The following is a 23,776-nucleotide window of genomic DNA, read 5'->3' as shown; positions in this document are numbered from 1 at the left end:
CCCAGCCTTGATTTAAAAAAAAAAAAAAAAAAAGTGAGGTCAGATGCTGAAGTACACAACATCTGTTTGATAAGCAACCATTACCATGCTAGTCACTCTTCCAGCACAAACATCAGGAGGTAGAATTCAAGTAATATTTTATTTTGGTGATACTATTGATACTGGTATTGTTATTTTTACTGTGACGAACAAAAGATTGGTCTGTTAAGACAATTTTCAATTTTAAGTGTTTATTCTCATTTCTATTTTCACAAGTGTAGTAGGAAAACTCTACATAGACGCTTACATATTTAAGCAGACATCTATCATTTTGCTATTCACCCTGGTGAGAACTTCCAGAGAATACTCTTCCAGTTAATACTTATTTCTGCTATACATATGCAGTTTACTCTCCTAGTGAGACAGTTTGCAACTTTATTCTGTAGTACTGAGTTTCATAAACATTGGTAGCAAAGTCCTCAGAAGTTTCTCTCTCTCTCACGGGTCATGCCTTGTAGCAACAGGTGTAATGACAGGCATAACAAAACCTAATAGGCAAAGATCAAATACCATAAGAGGCAATGGAAAAACCACCACCAAAATAGAGGCAGAGTCTTGTGGCACCTTATAAACTAACAGACGTTTGGGAGCATGAGCTTTCGTGGGTGAATACATGCATCCGACGAAGTGGGTATTCACCCACAAAAGCTCATGCTCCCAAACGTCCGTTAGTCTATAAGGTGCCACAAGACTCTTTGCTGCTTTTATAGACCCAGACTAACACAGCTACCCCTCTGATACTTGACACCGAAATAGAGAATCACTTACTTAAAACCTTTTGGTTGGTTATAGTGTTTTAGAAGAAATACAGGAGCTCAATATAAGGTCAAACAGCAAAGATAGCAGTCAGGTCTTCTACATTTTCATTTATGCACAACATTAATTTATTTGGCAGTCCACTACTGCAATGGTCAGTCAGTCAATCATAGGCTGATCTTGTTAAACAAGGTTTCTCACAAAAAAAATTTTAGTGGCCTCAGAGTGCGGCCATCAACTCTTGCTGGTGGCCACTTTGTTTTTCGAAAGTTAATTAAGATTTTAGGAAAAATTGTCAAATATGCATGTCCAATTCACTGCAATTTTTTTATGTAGTTTTTTTGCAGATGCAATAATAAAAATTATTGTACAGTTGTTTCTATTTACTGGACCTAAACAGAATAGAAACAGAAGGTGCCGTGCATCTTCTTAGTGTTTTTTTGGGGTTGTCTTTTCTTTAAGGCTTGCTAGTTAGTCTGTTTCTGTGAAAAGTAATATTTGTATGTTTGTTAACATCACTTTTCTCAGCAGCAGACTTGCTAGCTAGCTGGGAGGCAGCGACAAGTGATGTTAAACATACAAATATCACTTTTCACAACAGACTTACTTAGCCCTAGCAAGCCAGGAGACAAATTAAGCTCTGGATGGGGAGCACAGTGACGATGGGGGGGAGGGGGAGAGAGATGAACAAGGAGCCAAGGGAGGCAGCAGGTGTTTGGTGGAATGGATGGGGGACCGAGGGAAGCAATGGTGGCCAGGGCAATGGGGTGAGCCTGCAGCTGGAGCCTGGGGACCAGAGGCCTGCAGCTGCACCACCAAAGTGCGGGGCTGGAGGATCCAGTAGGGACCAGGAACGATGGAGGGGTGGGCCCAAGGCCAGCACCCACTGCCATGTGGCTGAGGGCTGGGGCCTGAAACCCTGCAGCCAGGGGACAGAGCCCACTGCCTTCCTCCCAGGGCTGAAGCTGAAAGCCAGAAGCCCATGCCCTACCGCCCCCAGGAAGGTGGGGTACTCACACTGGCTGCCTGCTTCTCAGGCGTTTATGGCTCCAGAGGAGGGCAGGGCCCAACCCCTGCTGACAGCACCAGGGGAAAGGCCCCTGTTTTGTCCCCCTCCCACACCAATCACCATCCAGGAGGCTGTGGCCCCACAAAAAGCCCCTGGTGGCCACATTTGAGAAACACTGAAATAGCTCCTGAGTAACATTTATAGCCTGTTTGGAAAGTGGCTGATGATTTAAAACTGTTATAGACTCCCTTTGTTTCAAATCAATTTGCTGGAGAAAAGCCACTAATTCCACACTGACTCAACTCAGGGGAAGTAGTTTATGAATACACACACACACACGAAGGATAAAACAAAATTAGCTTTTCAATTTAACTAGGATACCCCAGTCTATTATGCTCAAACCTCTCTGCAACCCTTCAACATTAAATAACCTCTAAGTAAATCCCATGATTTTTATTTTTGACACAAGTTTTAAAAATAGGCTGAAATTTTAACCAATTCTAACCAGGGAGGAAGGGCAGGGCACAGGGAAAAGGTGAAAGAGAGACACACTCCAGCTTTCCATAAGCCAAAGAAGTCTTTTAAACAAAGACTGATCCCCTCCTCCCTCTGAAGGAAAGCTTCAAAACTAGAAATCTGCTGTGATTTAGATGAAAGGGAAAGAAGTATAGCCACCAGAAAAGCATTTGTGGAGCAGGAAAGATGCTATGCAGTTGGAAGCAGCTCTACTTTAAAAAGAGTGCAAGAACTCCTTTGCCAAACACTGAGATTCTGTTCTCAAAGACCCTAGTTAAAGGGCAGCAACAGAAACGTTTCCCAAGAGTGTTTTTAAAAGGGAATAATAATGGTGCAATAGTCAACAGTTCTGTTTTCCCAAGGAAACTTTAAGACTGCATTCAGTAAGTATCATTAGCTTGTCCATTATACTACTGATGCAGAGAAAAGGCAACCATATTTTGGCTAATAGGTTTTCATTAGTTTTGCGAGACTGATCTAAGAAATACCAGAGAGTTTTACTAAAAAACTTGCTTGGTTCCCAGGAAATATGTTCATCAGATTTTACTTTTACTTCTTTAGTATGTATTGTTTTAAGTGTGAAGGGCGGGAAGTAAAGAACTTTTTTAGATAAAAATTCATCTCGGGTGCACAGTTCAGTTCTCATAGATAACAATGTGCCTTTTAAAAGTTTTAAAGGTGAATGGCTAAGGCAAGAGGGTCATCAAATCACTTGCCCAAGGTGAACCTCTAAGACACCCAGTTTCTGTAAGCATTAGGCTACGCTGCCTCATCATGCATTTTATTATAACACTGGAAGTGTTAACATGTTTGTCCTATAATCTGGTATTCATTAAAATGGGCCCTAGTCTATTATGAAATAGAATCTATGGCTATGTCTGTACTACAGATTTCTGCTGAAATAGCTATGTCAGTCCAGGCAGTTCTCAACCTATTTACCATTGTGGGACAAAAATACAGCTCTCTCTGTTATGTGGGCCGTATCCACAACCTATATATACTACCTGTATGGCCCCGAGGATGTTACATGGGCTGCAGCTGTGTGCTGATTGGGCTGTAAGCCCCTCATGGGTTGAGAACCACTGGTCCAGGATATTGAGACATTATCCCTATCTGGCTGAACTCTACTTTTCTCCCAGTAGATCAATCTAGACCAGTAGCGAGGGCTTGTCTACACAGTGCATTAGTGAACAACAGAGTGTAAATTCTCATGTGCAGCAGCGTGTCTCACACTGTGTGCAATCTTGCTGACACAGATTAAGAGTTTCAAACAGTACTATGGCAATGTCAATTAGGGAACTTTTAGAGTGCACCAGCACAGTTTATGACATACTGCTGCACACAAGAATTTACATCCCCATTGGTGCTCACTAACATACTGTGTAGACAATCCCACAGAATCAACTATGGAATGCATCTTTACCACTATAATCCACACCAGGAGAGCTCCGCCAGTGTCGTATATTGGTATACCTACATAGGTAAAACATACCTAGCAGAGACATAACTTGTGATAAGAGCAACTTGGATTTAGACTTTTTTTTTTTTAAAACCACAGGAGAGAGGTACCAATGATTAGTTTTCATCTGAGAAGCAGAAGCAACAGCCTTCTTAGCTGTTCTCAGGACCAGACTTATCAGCATGTTACAAGCAATAAAGAACACTTGCACTCAGAAAAGACAAAAAGATCATTAAGGGCAAGTCTATGCTTAAGATGCTGCATCCGCACAGCTACACCACGGTAGCACTTCAATGAAGATGCACTAAGCCGACAGGAGACCTTTCCTATCAGAGTTAATCCACCTACCAGAGAGGCAGTAGCTATGTTGGTGGGAGAAGTTCTCCCGCCAACATGGCGCTGTCTACACAGGGACTTAGGTTGGTATTACTACATTGCTCAGGGGGTGGTTTTTCACACCTCTGAACAATGAATGTAGACCTGGCCTAAGAGTAACGAATGGTTGTTTCTTTAAAAGAAAGTGGTCCTGTGGTCAAGTGGGTAGGTAAGTTATACCTACCCAAATTTAAATAAATTTACTTAAGTAAAATACTAGTCCAGTTCCAGTAATGTGGTTTTTATATAATTACAAATGCATGGACTATTTTTAAATTCATAATATAATACAGAATTCTGTTGATTTTAGTGTTTAAGGGCTTAAATCCCACACCGTTTCTATTGCTTTATAAGATGTACCTTTCTCCCAGACAGCAAAGAAAACGGTAAGTTTCCTTTTGTTTTGTTTCACAGGAGAAAGTTTAATTTTTTTTTTAAATCTCAGACTTTCAAAGAGCAAATGCTTCTTTTGAATGATCAGTTATGAAAAAATTTAGTTTTTAAACTGTATCCACCCACTTGCCATGAGCAAATTTGGGGGGGGGGGCGCGGAGGACGACAAGTAATCAGTTATCACACACCCTTGAGGAACATTTTCAAGATACTTAATTAAGCCTTGCAAAATTATCATGAAGCTTCTTCTCTCCCTCCATTCCACACTATTTTTTAAGAACAAATATAATTCAAATACAGAAAGTGCACTTCCTAATAAAATGAATTTATGGTACACAACTGCCAAATATCTGCACTGATCATCAAAAATATTCTGTATTTTTGAAGTTTCAATCAGAACATTTAAGAAAGGTCATGAAGAAATTTTCTGTTTATCGTCAAGTTTTCCACAGTGGCTATCAGAAGCTAATACTAGTTTATTTTTAATGGAATTAATGTGAGTTTCTTCAGTTGTTCAAATGCCCTGTTTGGCCAACTACACTCCCAAATAAATCTTAACTCTGACACATAATATCAAGAATATATGTCCCAGACCATACCTATGTAATGTCATTCTACTTTCACACTGCAGAGATCACTATTAATGTTTTGCCCTAGAATCAAAGTTTGATAACCTGGGATGCATACTGCTTTTTACTTCTATTGGTGATGGAAGTGAATAACTTTGAGCGTGTTACTGACTGTGTTGTAGGGGATGTGAAGATGGCAATGAATGCTGGAGACTTCTCTTAAGAATACAGAAATAAGAAGTTAACGTTTTGGATGGATGGAAAGTATACTGCGGCAACTTAGAACACCGGAGGTTGCATAGTTATTACCAAAGTTTAGGGTGCCTGCACAGCCTAAATCCTGCTCCATTGTGCATGTGTCACAATACAGTAATTACATTAGGTTAGATTACACTTTCTTGAATTACTGTATACACTTCCACACCTTAAACAGATGTGGTATTTTTTAATCACTGAAATGCCAGAGTCCTCAAATGTCATTAACGTACAAGAATCCAGTACAGCCCTCCAATCTTCTGAAATACCTTATATTACAAAATGTAGTAGTTTTTCAAATTCTATACTATCTTAAGACCATGGTGTGAGGTATACACACAAGCAGCAAACCTTAACTTTGGCATTACCTCGTTTGCAAGCAGGGTGGATTGATTAAAAATCACTGATTTTAATCATGATTTACATTGACAAGCAGGAAACCTTGATTTAAGTCACTGATTTTAATCACGTTTTTCATTAACAAATGCAAATGTATTTGCATTTGTTATTTTCCTAAAGAAAGTTACCAGTCAAGGAGAATCAACCTATTAAAACAGGTTGTTTTGCAACTAAATATAGCTTTTGTGCTAAATTTGGCACTTTGCTAACTAGGATACATGATCCATACACATTTAAGCAATTATATAGCTTAATTTATGTTTATTCAAATTCTTAATTTTTAATTATGTTAGAAAATGGTGAGTGATGCATTTCTTATTTACTAGGTGCTTAATTTTTCTTGTGATGTGTCAAGCTCTATTTAGATAGAAATCCCAAACTCAAAATGCATGAAGAGCATTTTAATTTTTTTCATTAAATAAAATTCTTAAAGTTATGTATTTTGCACATTTATCAAAACATGCTTTGCATTTAAAACTGATTATATGTAGTTTGTGAACTGAACTGATAGTTTCTGGTCACCACGTCATTCAAGATTTTAGAACTAGCAGATCATCTCATCCTCCCACCTACTTTTTATACATAGATTGGAAGAGGAAAACTTATTTTCCCAAATCCTAATTGGTTTCTTAACTTTCAATGAGCTAGTCATTAAACTGAACTAGTTGAATAAACTGAAATGAACAGAATATTCTCTCTGCAGACGAGGCTACTGATGTCAAAAGTTGGTTTAGCATTTCATCAAACTCTGGTTCCAGGTGCTTAGCTATTGACTTTCACTAGCTCAGTGGTTTCATTTTCTTTACAACCTGACATGTGCTGCTTAATGTTCTGTATTTAATTTAAGTGATTAATAGATTATAGAAAGTTTAGGTCTTAACATAGGTGGTCAATTTCAAATGTTATGTTACAGGTTTTTTAAATAAGCCTGTACTTAATTTAATTTAAACAATTTTTAAACTGATTTTTATTCACCATTTGCAAGCATAATACTCCTAGATGTAGTTTTTAAATGATTTTTTTTTTAAACCAAACATATAGGTTAGACGCTGCAAGACGTTCTAGATGAGCACCTAGTAAGGCAAGGGCTTAAAGTTTTTCATATTTTTAAATACTGCACTGGCGATGTACTGTTTTCAGATGTGCAAAGCCATACTCACTCAATGAAAGAGGGCTCCATAAATGTACATACACCACACTGCTATGTTAGCCATGCATAGAACAGTGACAAAAAGTACTTAAGTTGCACCTGAAGTACAGTGCATGTACAAAGTGCAATTATCAACCTCGCCACCTGGTTAAATAAAGACACTTTTCCTCAGAAAAAGTGGAGTTACAGCTATTCAAACTTTTTAAAAAGGGAAGCATTTGCCACTACCCCTCCCCCACCCCAACACCCACACCTTTGAAAAGCCACCAAAGCCTTTTTGCTCAAACTTTCTAAAACTAGCCATTTGTGGGCAGAAACCATGCTCTGAGATTTCCGTTCAATAGATGAAAATTTTGAAAAGAGCTAAGCAATTGAAAATGGGATTGTAATGGAAATACTCAGTCTTGGTTTTACTAAATCGCTTTTGCTCCAGGTGTTGTCATCCAGAAAGACCTCAAGTTATTCTACATCATAGGATGGAACTGGTAGTGGCCCCCTATGTTTAGGTTACCTACCACTCTCCATTAAAAAAGGCTCATTTATTTTTGTAAGTAATTCTAACACATCTTCATTGTTTGGCATGTCTGAAATTCAGCAAGGCGAAAACCTTGGGGATAGGGATGTGCCTTTTGCTTGTCTCATAAAATGCATGAGAAGTTACAATCTGTTAGACAACTCTTTCCCAGCAGAACTCTTTCCCAACTCTTAGCAGCACGCCAAAACAAAACGTGAACATTCTAAAACAGGTCCTAGTTGCTGTGCCAAAATTGCAGTAGCAGACACTCTCGAGCAGCAAATGCAGTGGTGGGAGCACTGCTGGGCTCCATTCCTACAACCATCTCTCTGGACCATGCACAAGGCTTTAGGGCAGCGGTGGGCAAACTTTTTAAGCCTTCGGGCCACAGCAGGGTTGCAAAACTGTATGGAGGGCCAGATAGGAAGGCTGTGCCACCCCAAACAGCCTGGCCCCCACACCCTCCCACTTTCTGTCCTCTGACTGCCCCCCTCAGAACCCCCAACCCATCCAACCTTCCCCCTCCCGCCACTTGTCCCCTGACCACTCCCTCCTGGGACCCCCCCCAAAACCCTAACCGCTCCCCCAGGACCCCACCCCCTAGCCAACCCCCCCGCTCCCTGTCCCCTGACTGCCCCAACTCCTATCCACACCCCTGCCCCCCAACAGCCCCCCCAGGACTCCCACACCTATCCAACCCCCCATTTTCCATCCCCTGACCACCACCACCCAGAACCTCTACCCCATCCAACGCCCCCCGCTCCCTGTCCGCTGACTGCCCCCCAGAACCCTCTGCCCCTTATCCAATCTCCCAGCCCCCTTACCATGCCGCTCAGAACAGCATGTCTGGCAGCCATGCCACTCGGCCGGAGCCAGATGCGCCGTCCAGAGTGCTGCCTGTGTGGAAGGGGGAGGGGCCAGAGGCTAGCCTCCCTGACCGGGAGCTCAAGGGCTGAGAAGGACAGTCCCATGGGCTGGATGTGGCCCACAGGGCATAGTTTGCCCACCTCTGCTTTAGGGGGCACTGTACTGATCAGAGCCAGGCCAGGTTGCCTCCACCCCAGCAAAAGCTACCAGCAGCTAATCAACCCAAGTTGTTTCTCCTGCTGCCAACTACTGTAGTAAGAGTCCTGAAGCAATGAAGGTTCAGAGTTCAAACCACGCTGCTATATGAATAATGATGCATGCCAATGATGCTATATGCATAATGTTAACACTTTTTCCTTTAAGAACTACAAAATTATATTAGTCTACATTAAAACAGTTATTTAGGTTGCAAAGCCAAATGGCTCAAATATTAGGAAATACCAGATGTAAATTTCCTGTGCACTCTTAATTCTCCCCCCTTGTGTATATGCATAATGATATAACCTTTAATCTGACTGTGTGTATCCCCCCCAGCTAATATTATTCAGTGCACCAGATGGATGCACAAGGGGCTGAATTCATACTGCATGAGCAACTGTACATCCAGTATTTCTTAACTTAGGGGTTAATTTTGCAACCTAAATAGCTAACTTTCTCTTAATAGTTTTTTTGTACATATTATATATATTTCACCCTATTACTGGAACATGGAAGACTTTCTGCATTAGCAATACTTCATAGTAATTTAGCAATTTAAACTTGAGAGATTTAGATATACAGAGCAGATTGATAGCAGCACCCCAGTAGTCAACATTTTGAGATGCATTAGGTAATTCCTCAAAACTGACACCTCTACAGCAGCATGAAGGAGTGTCAGAAGCCAACCTACATTTGTTTTTTGTCTTTGAATGCTGACTGGCTGTTTTAAATTGCTTATTGTTTTGTCAGTATATGTACCTGGATATAGGAAAAGAAAAAAATAAATCAGTAAGGCAACAATCCTATAAACACTTAAGCATGAGGTACTCTTACTCAATGTGTAAAGTTACTGCATTCTTAATTATTTGCAAGCTTAAGGCCTAAGAGGTCTTGTTTGTTATTTTATCAATTTTTATTATTTTAAATGCCATTAACATGCCAATAGTAAGATGGTGGTCCATTAGCATGTTTTCTTACACATCTCCAAGACACTGACCACAGTACATAGAATGTGTTAACTAAAAATAAGTTATTCTTTGTGCTTTGCTTTTAAACAAAAAAGGAAGCAACTTTAAATACTGTGCAACAGCTAAAGATGCCTCCCCTCAATTGGCTCTCAACTGAAAGAGCATTCAAGCTCACTGCTAAGGTGATCGTAGTTTTCTGTAAGAGCATGACAATGTCATTTTCTATAAGAATAAACAACGGAAATTCTTTTAGAGAATAATCTTCAATATGTCCTATTGAAATAAACACAAATTCAGTGTTTATATATGGCATAATTTATTCACTATCATACTAAAAATGTACATCTTAACCCAAAAATTCATTCTAGAGACAAATGGTAGCTTGTCAACTTTCCAACCTTTTACTTTTGCTCTCAGTAATATCAAGATACAAATAGGTGAAATATTAATGTAACACAGACAGCTGGAACACAGGATGGGTTTTTATTTAATTTTTTATGTAAATTCTTAAAACTTATTACAAGCTAATTATAGCAGCTGTTACTTTGCCATATTTGACACACGAACTAAAAGGCTCATGCCTGAGGATCATCGTGTTCTATTTTATCTCACATGCCACTTTACAATATTGTGTCATCAGTACTGTAATATTTTAAGAGATATAAAAGATACAGAGGTAAAATTATAGGGGTTAACTAAAACAATTGCAATTAAAACATTGCTTTACAGGCTTTTTTAAAAATAAATACCTGGCAGCTAATATTTATGTTATAGTTTATGTAGAAACCACCACCAGTGTCTCCAAAACAAACAAAAAATACAAAACAAGGCCCCGGATCTGCAAAGATTTCTTCACATACTCAACTTTAGGCGCGGTGACTAGTCCCGCTGCCTTCCCGGAACCCACGCACAGCGCGTAAAGCTAAGCATGTGCATCAGCCTGCGCAGGACGGGAACCCAAGTGAGCTGCGCCTCCGCATTCAGCCGGCGAACCCTGCCGCCGCCGCCACCCTGAACAGGCCATTGGAAACCGTTCAGCTCTCCCGCCCGGCCGCAGCGAGACGGGCCATTTGACAGCGGAGCGCACAGGCCTCTCCCTGCGGCGGGGACGCGGCTCACTGCCGGTGGAAGGAGGCGAACGGCTCCCAATCCCGCCCGGCCCTCCCTGGCCGCTTTCGCCGCCTCCTACAAGAGAAATCGGGGCCTCCTCAGCCGGCGGGTGGGGACAATGGACGCCCCCGGGGCCGGGCCGTGACTCACGCACCCAGCCGAGCTCTCGCCTGCGCCTCACACAAAATGGCTCTAGGTGCTTCTGCCCCTGCCCCCGTAGGTAACGGCCGGAGCCGCCGGGCTCGGAGCCCCCAGCCCCAAGAGCAGCAGGGCGGGGACACCCCGGTGCGCACCGCCCCCGCTCCAGCGGCCACATCCCGCGCGGAGGAGGAGGCGGCGGCGGCGGCCTGGGGGAGGCCGCTCGGTCACTCACCTCCTGCTTGCGGCGCGGAGGCCTCGCTGTCCCCGCGCACCGACTGCCCGGGCCTGGCCCGTCACATCAAGTGCGGCACCTTCCGCACCCGCCTCAGCGCCCAAACCCGGGGCCTCCGCGGTCGCCGCCTCCCCCACCCCGCGCTGCCGCTCGCTCTTTATTTGCGGATTCTCTGCGCTACAAAATGGCGCCGAAGGAGGAAACGCGAGTGCCGCCGCCCCACCCCCAGCCTGCCCCTGGGAGGAGCCGCTGCCGCCCGCAGTGTCCGCCGCGCGCAGGGGGCGGGAGGCGGAGCAGCTGCAGCAGCGCGACCCGCCGGCGATGCCCCCTGTCTCGCGCCGCCTTTACTCACCCGGCGGCGGTGGCGGCGGCGCGGCAGTAGCTTCCCTTCTCCGGCTCCGCGCCGGAACTACTTCTCAAGCGCCTCTCCTCCTCCTCCTCCTCCTCTCTGCGGGGTCCCGGCCCAGAGCCGCCGCCGCCTTCCCACGGCGTCGCGCCTGTTATGTGGCGGTTAACTTGGCAGTTGAACGGACATCGCATGGGGCAGCCGAACATTTGATCGGAGCAGCGGGGGGAGACGCGGAGGGATACCACCTGCTGACGTGAGGCTTCGAGCGAAAGAAGACTGAAAGCCAACCATTTTAGTCCGCACGAGGAGGCGACGCTATTGGCCGGAAGCCTAGCGCGGGGTCACCTCCTCCCCCCCAGTAGCTGCTGACTCCCCCTCCCGTGGCAAGCTCCAAACCCACCCCCAAGAGAGCAGCCAGTGGGGGGGTGGCGCTGACAGCTCCGCGGCCTCACCTCCGCCCTTCCTCAGGGCAGAGCAAATACTATGTCCCCTGCATGGCTCTCTCGCCAACAGAAGTTGGCCCAATAAAAGGCATGGCCTTACCCACCGCGTCTCACTGGGACCACGCGCATTTTTTGAAGCCCCCCTGAACCATCCTTTGGATTTGGAGGCGCCCTTGGTGTTGCCGTTAAAGGGTCACCAAAAAGATAAAACATGTTGAGAAGCAAAGTTACTTGTTGCTACTAGCCAGCTTACTAAACTAAAAGGAATTTTTATTTTCACCTTTTACATGGTTTACTTTTTGCTTTTTTCTCAGCGTGTAGAGTGGAAATTGGACAGTCAGTTTCAGGCAGTAAACTGCAAGGAAATGTTTAGATCCTATTAGTGTTCAAAAGAAAAAAAATATTTCTATTGATTTTACAATTTGGAAAAAATTGCCTAATGTTGGCACAGTTTGAACAGCTACTGTCTAAATTTCATTTCGTGGAGCCCTTTATGTACTATCCATTATTTCTAGCTTTAAATATGTTCAGCTGACAGAAATATTCCCTCCCTGCTAATCGTGAGACGTAAGGAGAACTGCCCTGGACTTGTTAGTGCGGTGCCTTTCCTGGGGTTTGTATCCAGCATTCACGCTGGCTGCAGCAGTATTAGATCTGGCTCACAACTGCCTATGCCCTGGCCTCCAATGTCAGTTTATTTCAATGGTAAATATATCTTCACCTCAAAAAAAAAAATTCAACAAATAATAAAGGTTCCCTGGGTCAGATTAGGCCCTCTGTTACACTTATGTCACTGGGTTGTGCGGGCATAACTGATTAGAAATCAGTAAGCAATTCTAGTGTTGATGCACACGGAATAACAGAATCCATCCAGTCCATTCTCTCTCAGCTGTGTTAACTGAGCTCTGTAGCACTAAAAGGAGTAAAAAGCAGTACAGATGTATTTGTCCCTACAGGGCAGATCTGATTGTGAAAATATATACAGAAAATGGATCTGTTGAATATAGAAGATGCTATTTTTACTTAGTTATTGTTCACAGCAAAAGTGCACTTTAAATTACTTGTCCTTTTAATAATATAAAAAAAAAGGGTGGTAGTGTGGGAAATAATCCTAAACACAATTTAAATCAAAATGGTTTGTGCTGTGACCAGCGTTGAATGACATAAGACTCCTTGGAAGTCCTACTTTAATCTGTAGGTACCCTCAAAGTTTGAAATTAAAGAGAAGCATTTAGCTTTGATGTTGCCTCCTGTGGTTCCTTGCTGTCTTGCATACCCTTCCTCTCACCCCTCACTCTCACCCCCAACCTTGCAGAAGTTTATTTCAAGTTCTTGCATTTTGTATTAAATTATAACATATCCAAAGTCTGGGAGGTCTGCTATGTTATCAGACTAGTTTGTAATATAAACAACATTGGTATAAGTGGAACACTTATGTATTTGATCATACAGTGAGACTGCTCACACTCTACAAAACTGGGACTTTATATGTAAAGCAATTAGGACAAGAAGTGGGAGATTTATACAATGGAAAAGGGAAGATTTCCCACTTTAAAACAGTAATGGTCAGTTATTTTAGGTAATTTATATTCCATACATAAATTACCTAAAATTGTTTTCCCATGTATAAATCACAGTTTAAATAGAAGACATCTCAAAATTTCCAGGGCTAGAAGGAAGTACTGTTTGTCTCATTGGAAAACCAGGAATCCCCCTTCTCTATTGATATAAAGCTCATGTCAAGCTCTGGTGAGTTGTGAGATGTTGGACTTTAAATCTGTCATTGGTACATATTGTCCATATTGCACCTCAGAGAGAGAGAGAGAGAGAGTGTGTGTGTTTCTATACTAGGTAAAAAAAGAAAATATTTCTTTCTTTTTGCTGTTGTTTTTTTAAAGATAGTATGAGAATGCCTAGCTTCCCCGGGTTTGACGCTCAGGCTGAGACTTTGGTATGTGATAGTGGCTGAGGCAAGTATGGATCTGTTACAGTGAAAAGTTAAAACAATGAGGAGTCCTTGTGACACCTTAGAGACTTACAAATGTATTTGGGCATAAGCTTTCGTGGGCTAGAAACCACTTCATCAGATGCATGGAATGGAAAATACAGTAGCAATGTAGTGAAAAGTTAAGTGCTGAATGAGTTTAGGAAGCAGCTGAATGGAGGTTTTGTGGATCTCAGAAGTGTCTAAGTCTCTTTGTGGATCTGGGTCTTCCTGTATTGCACTTGCTTTTAGTGGAAAATTTGTTTTAAAAAAAGAGAGAGAAAAATGTCTTGAGAAGAGAGCACCATCTGGCATTAGAGTAGAATCAAAAAGTATGTCAAAGATGTTTTCATCCAACTACTAATCTTGCTTAGCTTCCAAGATCAGGCCTGTTCAGAGTGGTATAGATATAGACAGTTTTAATTGTTGCTTTTAATCTTTTCATCCTCTTATCCTGTTGTAGGTTCTGTGGATAATAGTACATTGCACATTAACCTAATTATTCTACTGCTGAGAGGCTTGCAACTAGAGTGCTTCTTCACTTATCCAGTCTGGATTTTTTTGTTTTGCTTTTGGCTTTTCAGCATGGAGGCAAATTAGAACAAAACAAACTTTAAAACATTTAAAAGCAAAAGCCTGTATATGTCAATAATAGAGATTTTTTTATCTAGAAAAGTGGTCTTAAACCACTGTTACTACTTTTATTTGTGTGTTCTCTCCCTTCTTGTTCTTCATTTGGGCTGGTTCTGACCTCTTCTATAATTGCATGGCATGCAGGTTCCCTAGGCAACCAGCAGCTGAGATGCATCTTGCAGAGCTAGAGCTGCTATTATATAACTTGAATAGCTGGCATGGGATGGTTGGGTCCACTAAGCAAGCAGGAGAGAAGCAGTTGGACTCTGAGCATAGTATTGCTACAGTTGTCTCCTGCTACCATGCAGCCTGGACAAATTTACAAACACAAGTACAGTCCTTGCCAAATAAAAAGTGATGCAGTATTGCCAACCCAAAGTATTTAAAATTCATGAGTCAGACCAGACCCCCAAAGTCATGAGATTGTCTTAAAAATCATGGGATTTTTAAAAAATAATAATAAATTTGGAGTTCTTATTTGTCAGTCTTCTGAGCCATGCACTTGATTTGTGTTATCAAACTTTTCTCTAACTACGAGGGCTAGAAACTTAGTTAAAAAACCAGGGCTTTGGAGTGGAGCCCGGAGCTAGAGCACTGGAGCTGCAGGTTTTTGCCTGGAGCTGGAGCACAGCTCCAAAGCCCTGTTAAAAATAAATAGTTGAGATTCCCATTAAATAATCTGGCTCCAGAAACTGAGGGTTTAAGAAAATAAAATATTGTGAGGAAAAAGGGCAAAAGTTGGCAACAGCTCTGATGCCAGCTATGATCTGTAGCCTTGGAGAGCTTGGCAGCAACAGCTAAGAGAAAATAAGGGTTACAGCACTATTCAGAAAAGAAAATGGAAGCAGTCAAGATAGAAGGGTCAATACAGTTTCCATAAAGCATTGGTAGTCGGCCAGAACCTTAAAAGAGCAGGACCTGAAGAGAGGCTGATCAGATCATGAAAAGTCAGACTCTGATTATATTTACTGGGAAAAAATTCCCCAGTAGAAAGGAGAGTAGGAATGAATCAGTACCCCTCACCTAGTTCTATAGACAATGAGGTGTGGAAGGAGCATGGAATGAGGAACAGGCAAGAGCTTTTTCAGGGACAATGGGGAAGGGGTATTTTGTCTATCACTAGGGTGACCAGATAGCAAATGTGAAAAATCGGGACAGAGTGAGGGGTAATAGGAGACTATATTTAAAAAAAAAGCCCCAAATACTGGGACTGTCCCCTTAAAATCAGGACATCTGGTCACCCTACCTGTCACCAACAGGAAAGATAATCCAACAGAATGTATGGATCAGTGAAACCACTGGGCAGCAGGGAAGTGATATGGATGGTGTGACACATGAAGTGGGGGTAGATCCCTTTTATGGACACACAGCCAGCCAGTTAGCTATAAAGTCCCTCTTGGTAGCTGTTCTCTGATTTACCTGTAAGGGGTTAAAATGCCTCCAATGGGAGGGCTAGAACTTTTTAAACTTGGGGAAAAAATTCCCTTTGTTGTCTGTTGTTTTCTCTGGGCTGAAGAGACTGGGGCAGCAGGAATGTTGTGTAAGTTTTGAACCAGGTATGACAAATCATCTTCCATACCTAGAAGGATTCATTGGGACAGGGAAAGTTTAGATAGACGTGATCAGGTTTATTTCTTTATTTTGGCTTGTGGATTTCCTCTGTGCTAACCCCAGATGCTGTTGTTTGCCTGTAACCTTTAAGCTGAACCCCTAAGAAAGCTATGTTAGGTGCTTAATTTTTTTGAATTGCTCTTTTAAAATCTAGCAAAAGCCTAAGTTCCAGATGTATTTTCTTTCTTTTTGTTTTTAATAAAATTTTTCTGAAGGATTTGGATTTTTGTGTCCTAAGAGGTTTGTGCATATGCTGTTTGATTGTGCATATGCTGTTTGGTGGCAACAGATAATTTCCTTTGTTTCCTTTCTCAGCTCTTCTCTGGAGGAGGTATGTGTGAAAAGGCTTGAGGGTACCCCAGAGGAAGGAACTCCCAAGTGCATCTTCCTAGGTTCCAAAAAGGGGTTGGCATTTGGGTGGTGGCAGCATTTACCAAGCGATGGTCAGAGAAAAGCTGTAACCTTGGGAGTTTAATACCAGCTTGGAGTGGCCAGTATTAATTGTTAGAATCCTTGCAGGCCCCCACCTTCTGCACTCGAAGTGCCAGAGTGAGAATCAGCCTTGACAGACAGGCTTACAATGTGATTGCTGGGTGGGGACATCTGAGCAGAGGCAAGCCCAGGTTTGAGTTCAGTGACTCTCTCTCTGCAGAGAGGGTTGGGCTAAAGGAATATCTTAGATACTAAACTGGAGGAGCAAGGTTATTCTTGAACACTCCTATTAAGCACTTCCAAAGACCTCATTTAGAATTAGCACATATTTTCCTTTTGTTTCTAATGAAGGCTTTGTACCACAGGTAGTCAAAGCCATTCTCTTTTGACAGCCCTTGGAATGACTACTCCTTTATTAGTAAATGTGTCTGAGTATTTACAGAGGAACTAACCAGAGCATATAAGGTCAGATCCTCACTTGGGGTAATTTGATGTAGCTCCATTGATTTAAATGGAGCTACATGGACTTTCTGCAGATGAGGATCTAATCCATAGGGGCTACTATGAAGACCTACAACACTTGCCTCTGATGTCATAGTGCACATCATGATACTGCAGATCTGAATTGATTGGTGGAATGTGACACTCTGAGGTTTGTTAGCAATATTAAACAGATTCCCCATTTACTCACCGTGGGCCTGTAGCAAGACCAGAGTCTTCCCTGGGGACTTCCCACAAACCACACACAAGCCATTATGATTCATCTAACTGAAAGGGCAGTGGTGTCTTGATTCACTGTAGTCTAGGGTTCTCATACTTCATTGCACCGTGACTCCCTTCTGAGTTCTGACAACAAAAATTACTACACAACCCTGGAGGGGGGGGGGAACCAAAGCCTGAGCCCCACCGCCCTGGGTTGCAGGGCAAAGTACTAGCCGCATTGCCCTGGGCTGGAAGGCCAAAACCAGATGCCAAGGGCTTCAGCCCCAGGCAGGGGGCCTTTAACCTGAGCCCCACTGCCCAGGGCTGAAGCACTTGGGCTTTGGCCCCGGACCCCAGCAAGTCTAAGACAGCCCTAGTGGCCTCATCAAAGTGGGGTGATCCACTTTGGGGTCCCGACCCACAGTTTGAGAATCACTGCTGTAGTCAGTCTCAATTTTGGGAGAACAGTTAATACAAACTTGAGTTCAAAGCACGACTATCTACAATTTTTTGATACAGACAAGGTGGATGAGGTAATATCTTTTATTGGGTCAACTTCTGTTGGTGGAAGAGACAAGCTTTCACACTACACTGAGCTCATCTCTTCCACCAACAGAGGTTGGTCCAATAAAATATATTACCTCACCCACCTTCTCTTTCTCATATCCTGGGACCAACATGGATAGAACAACCCTGCAATATACAGTTATTTGTCTAAGGGATAAAATCATGTTTCTGTCAGGCTCCTTTTTAAGTCATAGAAAAGCCCCCACAGCTTTAATTTGCAAAGATTTTTATTTGAAAGCAAGCCATAATTTTTTATATGATCCTGATTGGGGGATGAGTTGCACTTGCCCTGATTAAGTTATATTCAGCAAGGAAGCTAGTTGCTTACCCTGAGCTTTGCATAGCTGAGAGGAATTCCTGCCTACTCCTCGGAAACTTTTCTCCCACAATACAATCAGTTAATAATTTGAGGATTGGGAATTTGAACTCTTATATTTTGGCTCTTACCTCAGGATAGCAGTTTGATCTTTAGGCTATGTCTAATGGCCTGAATCTGTCCCTGCACTGCAGACTGGGTCTGTGGGTTCTCTTTGGTGGGAAAATCTGAAAGAGGAATGTCACAGCCTCCCTATTAGAGATGGGTGAATAACCGATTTTTTTGTTCACTCACAACTCCAAAAAACTGGGAGGAAAAAGATAGTTTTGGGTCAAATCAAAACCAAAAGTAAAAAAATGATTTTGGGTCAAACAAAACATGTAATTTGTATTTTGAACTTTTTTTTTTTTACATGTAACAAATTTTTAGTACAATCAAAGGAAGTTTCAAAACAAAAAACCCTCTAGAATAAATAAATCACAATGTTTTATTTCAAACATGTTGAAACAAAACATTTTGATTTATTTGGAACATTGTTTTTGGTGTGTTTGTTTTTTAACCAAAACAATTTGACAAACTAGACATGAATTTGCAAAATGTTTCTGTGGTGCTGAATGTGCATTTTTCACTGAAGAAAGTTTCCATCAAAAAATTTTACTCAGCTGTATTCCCTGTCCTAGACTTTAGAGCATACACCGGGGTCGGCAACCTTTCAGAAGTGCTGTGCCGAGTCTTCATTTATTCACTCTGATTTAAGGTTTCACGTGCCAGTAATACATTTCAATGTTTTTAGAAGGTCTCTTTCTGTAAGTCTATAATATATAACTAAACTATTGTTGTATACAAAGTAAATAAGGTTTTTTAAATGTTTAAGACGCTTCATTTAAAATTAAATTAAAATGCAGCGCTCCCTGTACCGGTGGCCAGGACCCGGGCAGCATGAGTGCCACTGAAAATCAGCTTGTGTGCCACCTTCGGCACATGTGCCATAGGTTACCTACCCCTGGCATACACTATAGGCCTTGAACAGGCCCAGGCACAATGTGAAAGCAGGCCCTCCTGTGCGCAAACTATGTGGAAGGGCAAAAGTGGAAAAGATGGCTTCATCAAGGCTTTCTCAAATCAGCCAAAGGTACTCATTTTTGCAGTATGAATGCAAAGCTTTAAGATTCAGATTATTGTATATCTGTATATAAAACAAAGAATAATAGAGTGTTTAATTATTTTTTAATGGGCAAAAGTGTGTGTATGCTCCCCTCCTCCCCATCTTCAGGCACAAACATAGCTGAAGAGATTTTGTCCGAACCACCAGACTACAGATTCACTCTCTCTTTGGCCCCATGACTGTTCCATTGGACCAGAGAGAGAAAGAATAGGAATGACTCTGTAGTCCCATGGTTAGGGCATCTATCTGGGAAGTGGGAAATCCAGGGTCCAGTTCTCCTGTTCCAAATTCTTTCATTATTTAGGTACTGTGGACAGCTTCAACAAGAGAGACTGAGGGAGTCTCACATCAGACTATCCTATAGTGCAGTGGTTAAAAGACTCTCCTGAGGGGTGGGAAACCCCTATTCAAATCCTTTCGTCCCCGTGTTGGCAGAGGGAAGGGAATTGAAGCAGGGTCTCCCACAACCCAGTGCCTTAGCCACGAGGCTAAGAGTTATAAGGTGGGCAGCACCACTACCACCTCCTCTGGTGGCAACCAGACTGTAAATGGGACCCTGTCTGGTAGGCGGCCTCTGAGCATGCTTATCAAATCAGGCATCATATGCTACTTAGGCAAACGTCTATCTTTCCTGTGTGTGTGAATCACTCTGGGGCTTATGCAGGAGAAAGATGACTGGATGACTAGAGTGAGGAAGCACTGCGCAGGCCCAGAGACAAAAACGTGGGTGGCAGGGAACATTTACCCTGAAAACATAGGTACCGAAAAACTTTATGTGCCTACAGAGTGCGGTGGCAGTTCAGTAAAGATTAGGATGACCAGATGTCCCGATTTTATAGGGACAGTCCTGATTTGTGGGTCTTTTTTCTTATATAGGCTCCTATTACTCCCCACCCCCTGTCCCGATTTTTCACACTTGCTGTCTGGTAACCGTAGTGGAAATTAAAACAGGGACTTAGGTGCCTAAACCTCAGACTTTGGCACCTAAATCTGAGGTTTAGACGTCTAAGTATCTTTGTGGATCAGGGCCTCCATTCCAAACTAATGTCCCCAGCTTACCCAATTGGATTTGTCAGGTATGAATGAGATTTCCAAGGAATGGGAAAATGTACCAACTTTGGACACTATTTCACTATTCAATAACTGCTGGATCCAAAGCACAACCTGCCAAACCGCTGAATGTACTTTTTTTGTATCACTTTTTTGCAGTTTGACTTATTCTGATCTGTAACCTACCTGTTTCATAATTGTCTTATGCAATTGCTGTGTTCTTTTGAGCATTGCTTTTATGAATTTGGGTCCCATCCTAGCCATTTTCTGATCAGAGTTAGGATATTGCAAGTTTGGTAGGAACACTTTTATAAAATTCACATCTTGACTGTTGTAACTTTCTCTGTTCTGGGCTGTCAAACAATTCTGTTGCTTGCAGCTAGAAGAAAAATACTGCAGCAGGCTAGCTTACTGGGGTGAGCAGTCCTGTTGATTTACTGCCCTGTCTGGACTTTGCACTCCTAAAAATAACATTTAATGATACCAGAAGCTCATCTTAGATTGACTGTACATTGTGCACCATCAGTGAGGCATCAAATATTAATAATTAGTCAATTGATAATTATAGTGGAACTCTACCTGAGGAGGTTGTGAAGGCTAGCACTATAACAGCGTTTAAAAGGGAACTGGATAAATTCATGGTGGTTAAGTCCATAAATGGCTATTAGCCAGGATGGGTAAGGAATGGTTTCCCTAGCCTCTGTTTGTCAGAGGATGGAGATGGATGGCAGGAGAGAGGTCACTTGGTCATTGCCTGTTGGGTTCACTCCCTCTGGGGCACCTGGCATTGGCCACTGTCGGTAGACAGGATACTGGGCTAGATGGACCTTTGGTCTGACCCGGTACGGCCGTTCTTATGTTCTTATAGTAATGATCATGTAAGCATGTGTATAGCATCAGTTATGTGCTACCCTTGAATATCCACACTAGTCATTCCCTCCTGGTCTGTAAAAAGATGTTAAGACTACTTCATGCTGCAGATGCTATGGTGTCTCAGGAATTATATGGATTTTTTCTAAGGTTAGCTACCCTGTTTGGCATAAAAGTATGTAATCATAATTCTCCCTTATCTGATGGTAGGCATAATAATTGCTTATTGATCAGGTCTTTTAAAGGACTCCAAACTGAAATACATTTTTTTTTCAAATTGAAACAAATCATAGTTAAGGGACCAGTTGCCCCGGCCAACCACAAGGAGGAAGCATCTGAAGGAAGAGCTGTTGTACCTTGAACCCTTCATATTTCAATCTCTAGATGCTTGGGAGCATATGGTATGCCTTCCTCTCTGCCCACCTAACGATTCTGTTGCTCAAGGGATTTGTCTGCCTTCCTCGTGCAGCTCAGCTCGTATACTGAACCCGAAGAGACTGGGAGCACTTCTTCCCCTTTCAAGAGCTAGAAAACCAAGAGTAGCTGAAGCTTTCTTGTATTGTCTGGTTCCTTCAGTTCCAGTGTTCCTCCAACCAGACCAGACCAGAGCATGTGAGGAGCATTCCCTGTTCCAATTGTCACAGTTATACTGTCCAGCCTGGTCTACCCTGATTACTGATGAAATCAGGCTTTTGTGGGAGTCCATGTCAACCGTCTTAATCATCTATGTAACTGGAGTGTTGTATTTTCCTGTACACTAGCTCCATGGCCTTCTTTGCATTATAAATTAGATTAGTGACTGTTATGAACAAAGTGCATCGAAGGCAGTGGTAGCGTTGCTGCTTTTACCCTATGCTTCCACATAGAGGGTCGAAATACAGGTTAGCATGCAGATTAAACACCACCAAGTGCAGATTACGTAATAGGCAGTACATGACCATCAGTAAGCTTTTGTTGCATATGCTCTCTCATGTCCTATCTACTTGTCATCATTTTAGGCTATGTCGTCACCCATCTTTTTAGCTCACTCATACTTCTCTGGGATTGCATTTGCCCCCCAAAATACAATACTTCAATATATAGATAAAATATAATTCCCAGCTCTCCTAGGACTTTAGATAAATTGAGAGTCGTGCCAACTTTTCTGGTCTTCTGGAGCTGGCAAATTTCAGTGTGTTATACTGCACCCTAATTGGCATATCAGCAGTGTCAGATACCTCTTGTGCAGGCCTGTTGGCAGGGGCTCTGGCATCTCAGTGCATCTCAGTGAGAGAGAGGGCACTGATCTGCCCAGGTGGTTGTCAGTCTGTCCATCTGTCTTTCTCTCCTCTCACTTTCTCTCCCTTACTCTGTCGGTTCTTTCCTTTGTTCTGTCCATTTTCCTTTCTTCACCTTGATCACTTTCCCCTCTCTGATCTCCCTCTTGCTCACATGCATCACCTGGCTTCCTAGTAACATTTCCTCCCAGCTTGGTTCCTGTCCATCTCCTCTTCCAGGGATCCCTCGTGCTGCTGTCATGTCACCTTCCTCTCACTCACTCCTCCTCTCCAACTGCCAGGGAACCCTGCCGTTCTAACATTCTGTGTCATCCCAACTGTCACAGAACTTTCCTCTTCCAACATTCTCTCCATTCTCCTCTAGCAGAGGCATCACCCCCAAATATTCTGCTTGATGCTTGTTTGTACAGGATTAGAGAGGAATCCCTCATCTGTAACAGCATATCTCTCCATATGTTACTCCCCATTATGTTTCCACCATATAAAATGATCATGGTAGAGGTACCTAACACATCAAATGGGTTGGTAATAATGGCTAAAATAACCAATAATAGGATTTTAACATAAATAGTAGAGAAGTGTTAAATACTTTGAATACATTGATTTAAACTGATGTATGATGTTTTCCAATTATCTGGGCTCTGTGGATGACTGCTCTCCTATAAACCCAGCTGCAGCCTGTTGTTTCAAGGTCACTTGACATACTCACTCACAATTGTAAAAAATAAAGTGAGAGTTTGGAACAACAAGAGGCTGCTAAACAAATGTTAGGTTAGGGTTTTTCATATAAAATGAGAACTGAAAGTGATTAGGCAACCACCAAGAACTGTTACAAGAGCAGTTCACAAGAAGTTTTTAATGTCAGTTCTTACTTCAGTCCTACATTTCATTCCCTTCACTTTCTCCAGACAAAAGCTGGTGAGAGGTACAAATATCTGGGCTACTTTAAACTAGGGATTGAAATCAGTCTCTCAGAAGCACAGTCTACCACCATCTTCCACTTGCTGTTTGAATAGTTGACTGGTCATACCTCTATGTTTGTATCATCTGAAAATAGTTTCCTGAATCATAGCAAATGTAGGCAGGCAGGGTCACTCAGAATCATAATGGGGAGAGAAACACCATTCATGTTGATGTTGTTGGGGATGAAAGGTAGAAAGCTTCCATCTATACACTCTTAACTTTTTTTAAAATTCTAGCATTGTGCACTTTGCCTGACCACCCTATGTAAACTTCCAGAAACATGCCATGATGATCTACTAATGCTTATGCCACCATTGATTCATAACCCTTTCTCTTAATTTACCTCTGGGCACTATGGGCACATGAGTTACATGAATAGCTCCTGCAGCATTTGAAAGACCAAATTATTTAAATCCCTGAATCTCTTCAACTTTTGTCATCTTGATCATAAGTACCTGCAACGT

The 23,776-nt window shown here is 42.4% G+C and overlaps 1 protein-coding gene across 6 annotated transcripts in view; it reads right to left on the bottom strand.

Annotated features, from left to right (window-relative positions):
* Nucleotides 1-22,638, bottom strand: part of LOC120400455 (WT1 associated protein) — a 50,214-nt gene extending 27,576 nt beyond the window's left edge. The window contains exon 1 of one of the 6 annotated variants that reach the window (XR_005595822.1): nucleotides 10,732-10,768. The gene's annotated coding sequence lies outside the window, so the exon portion shown is untranslated. Of the gene's footprint in view, nucleotides 1-10,731; nucleotides 10,769-10,950; nucleotides 11,151-11,302; nucleotides 11,579-21,428 lie in introns of those variants that run through there. The other 5 variants (XM_039529037.1, XM_039529039.1, XM_039529038.1 and 2 more) reach the window with 5 other exon arrangements.
* Between the last annotated feature and the right edge of the window lie 1,138 nt (nucleotides 22,639-23,776).

Source organism: Mauremys reevesii, linkage group 3 (genome assembly GCF_016161935.1).
Source record: "Mauremys reevesii isolate NIE-2019 linkage group 3, ASM1616193v1, whole genome shotgun sequence".
NCBI lineage: Eukaryota > Metazoa > Chordata > Testudines > Geoemydidae > Mauremys > Mauremys reevesii.
This window is presented reverse-complemented; position numbering and strand designations above follow the sequence as displayed.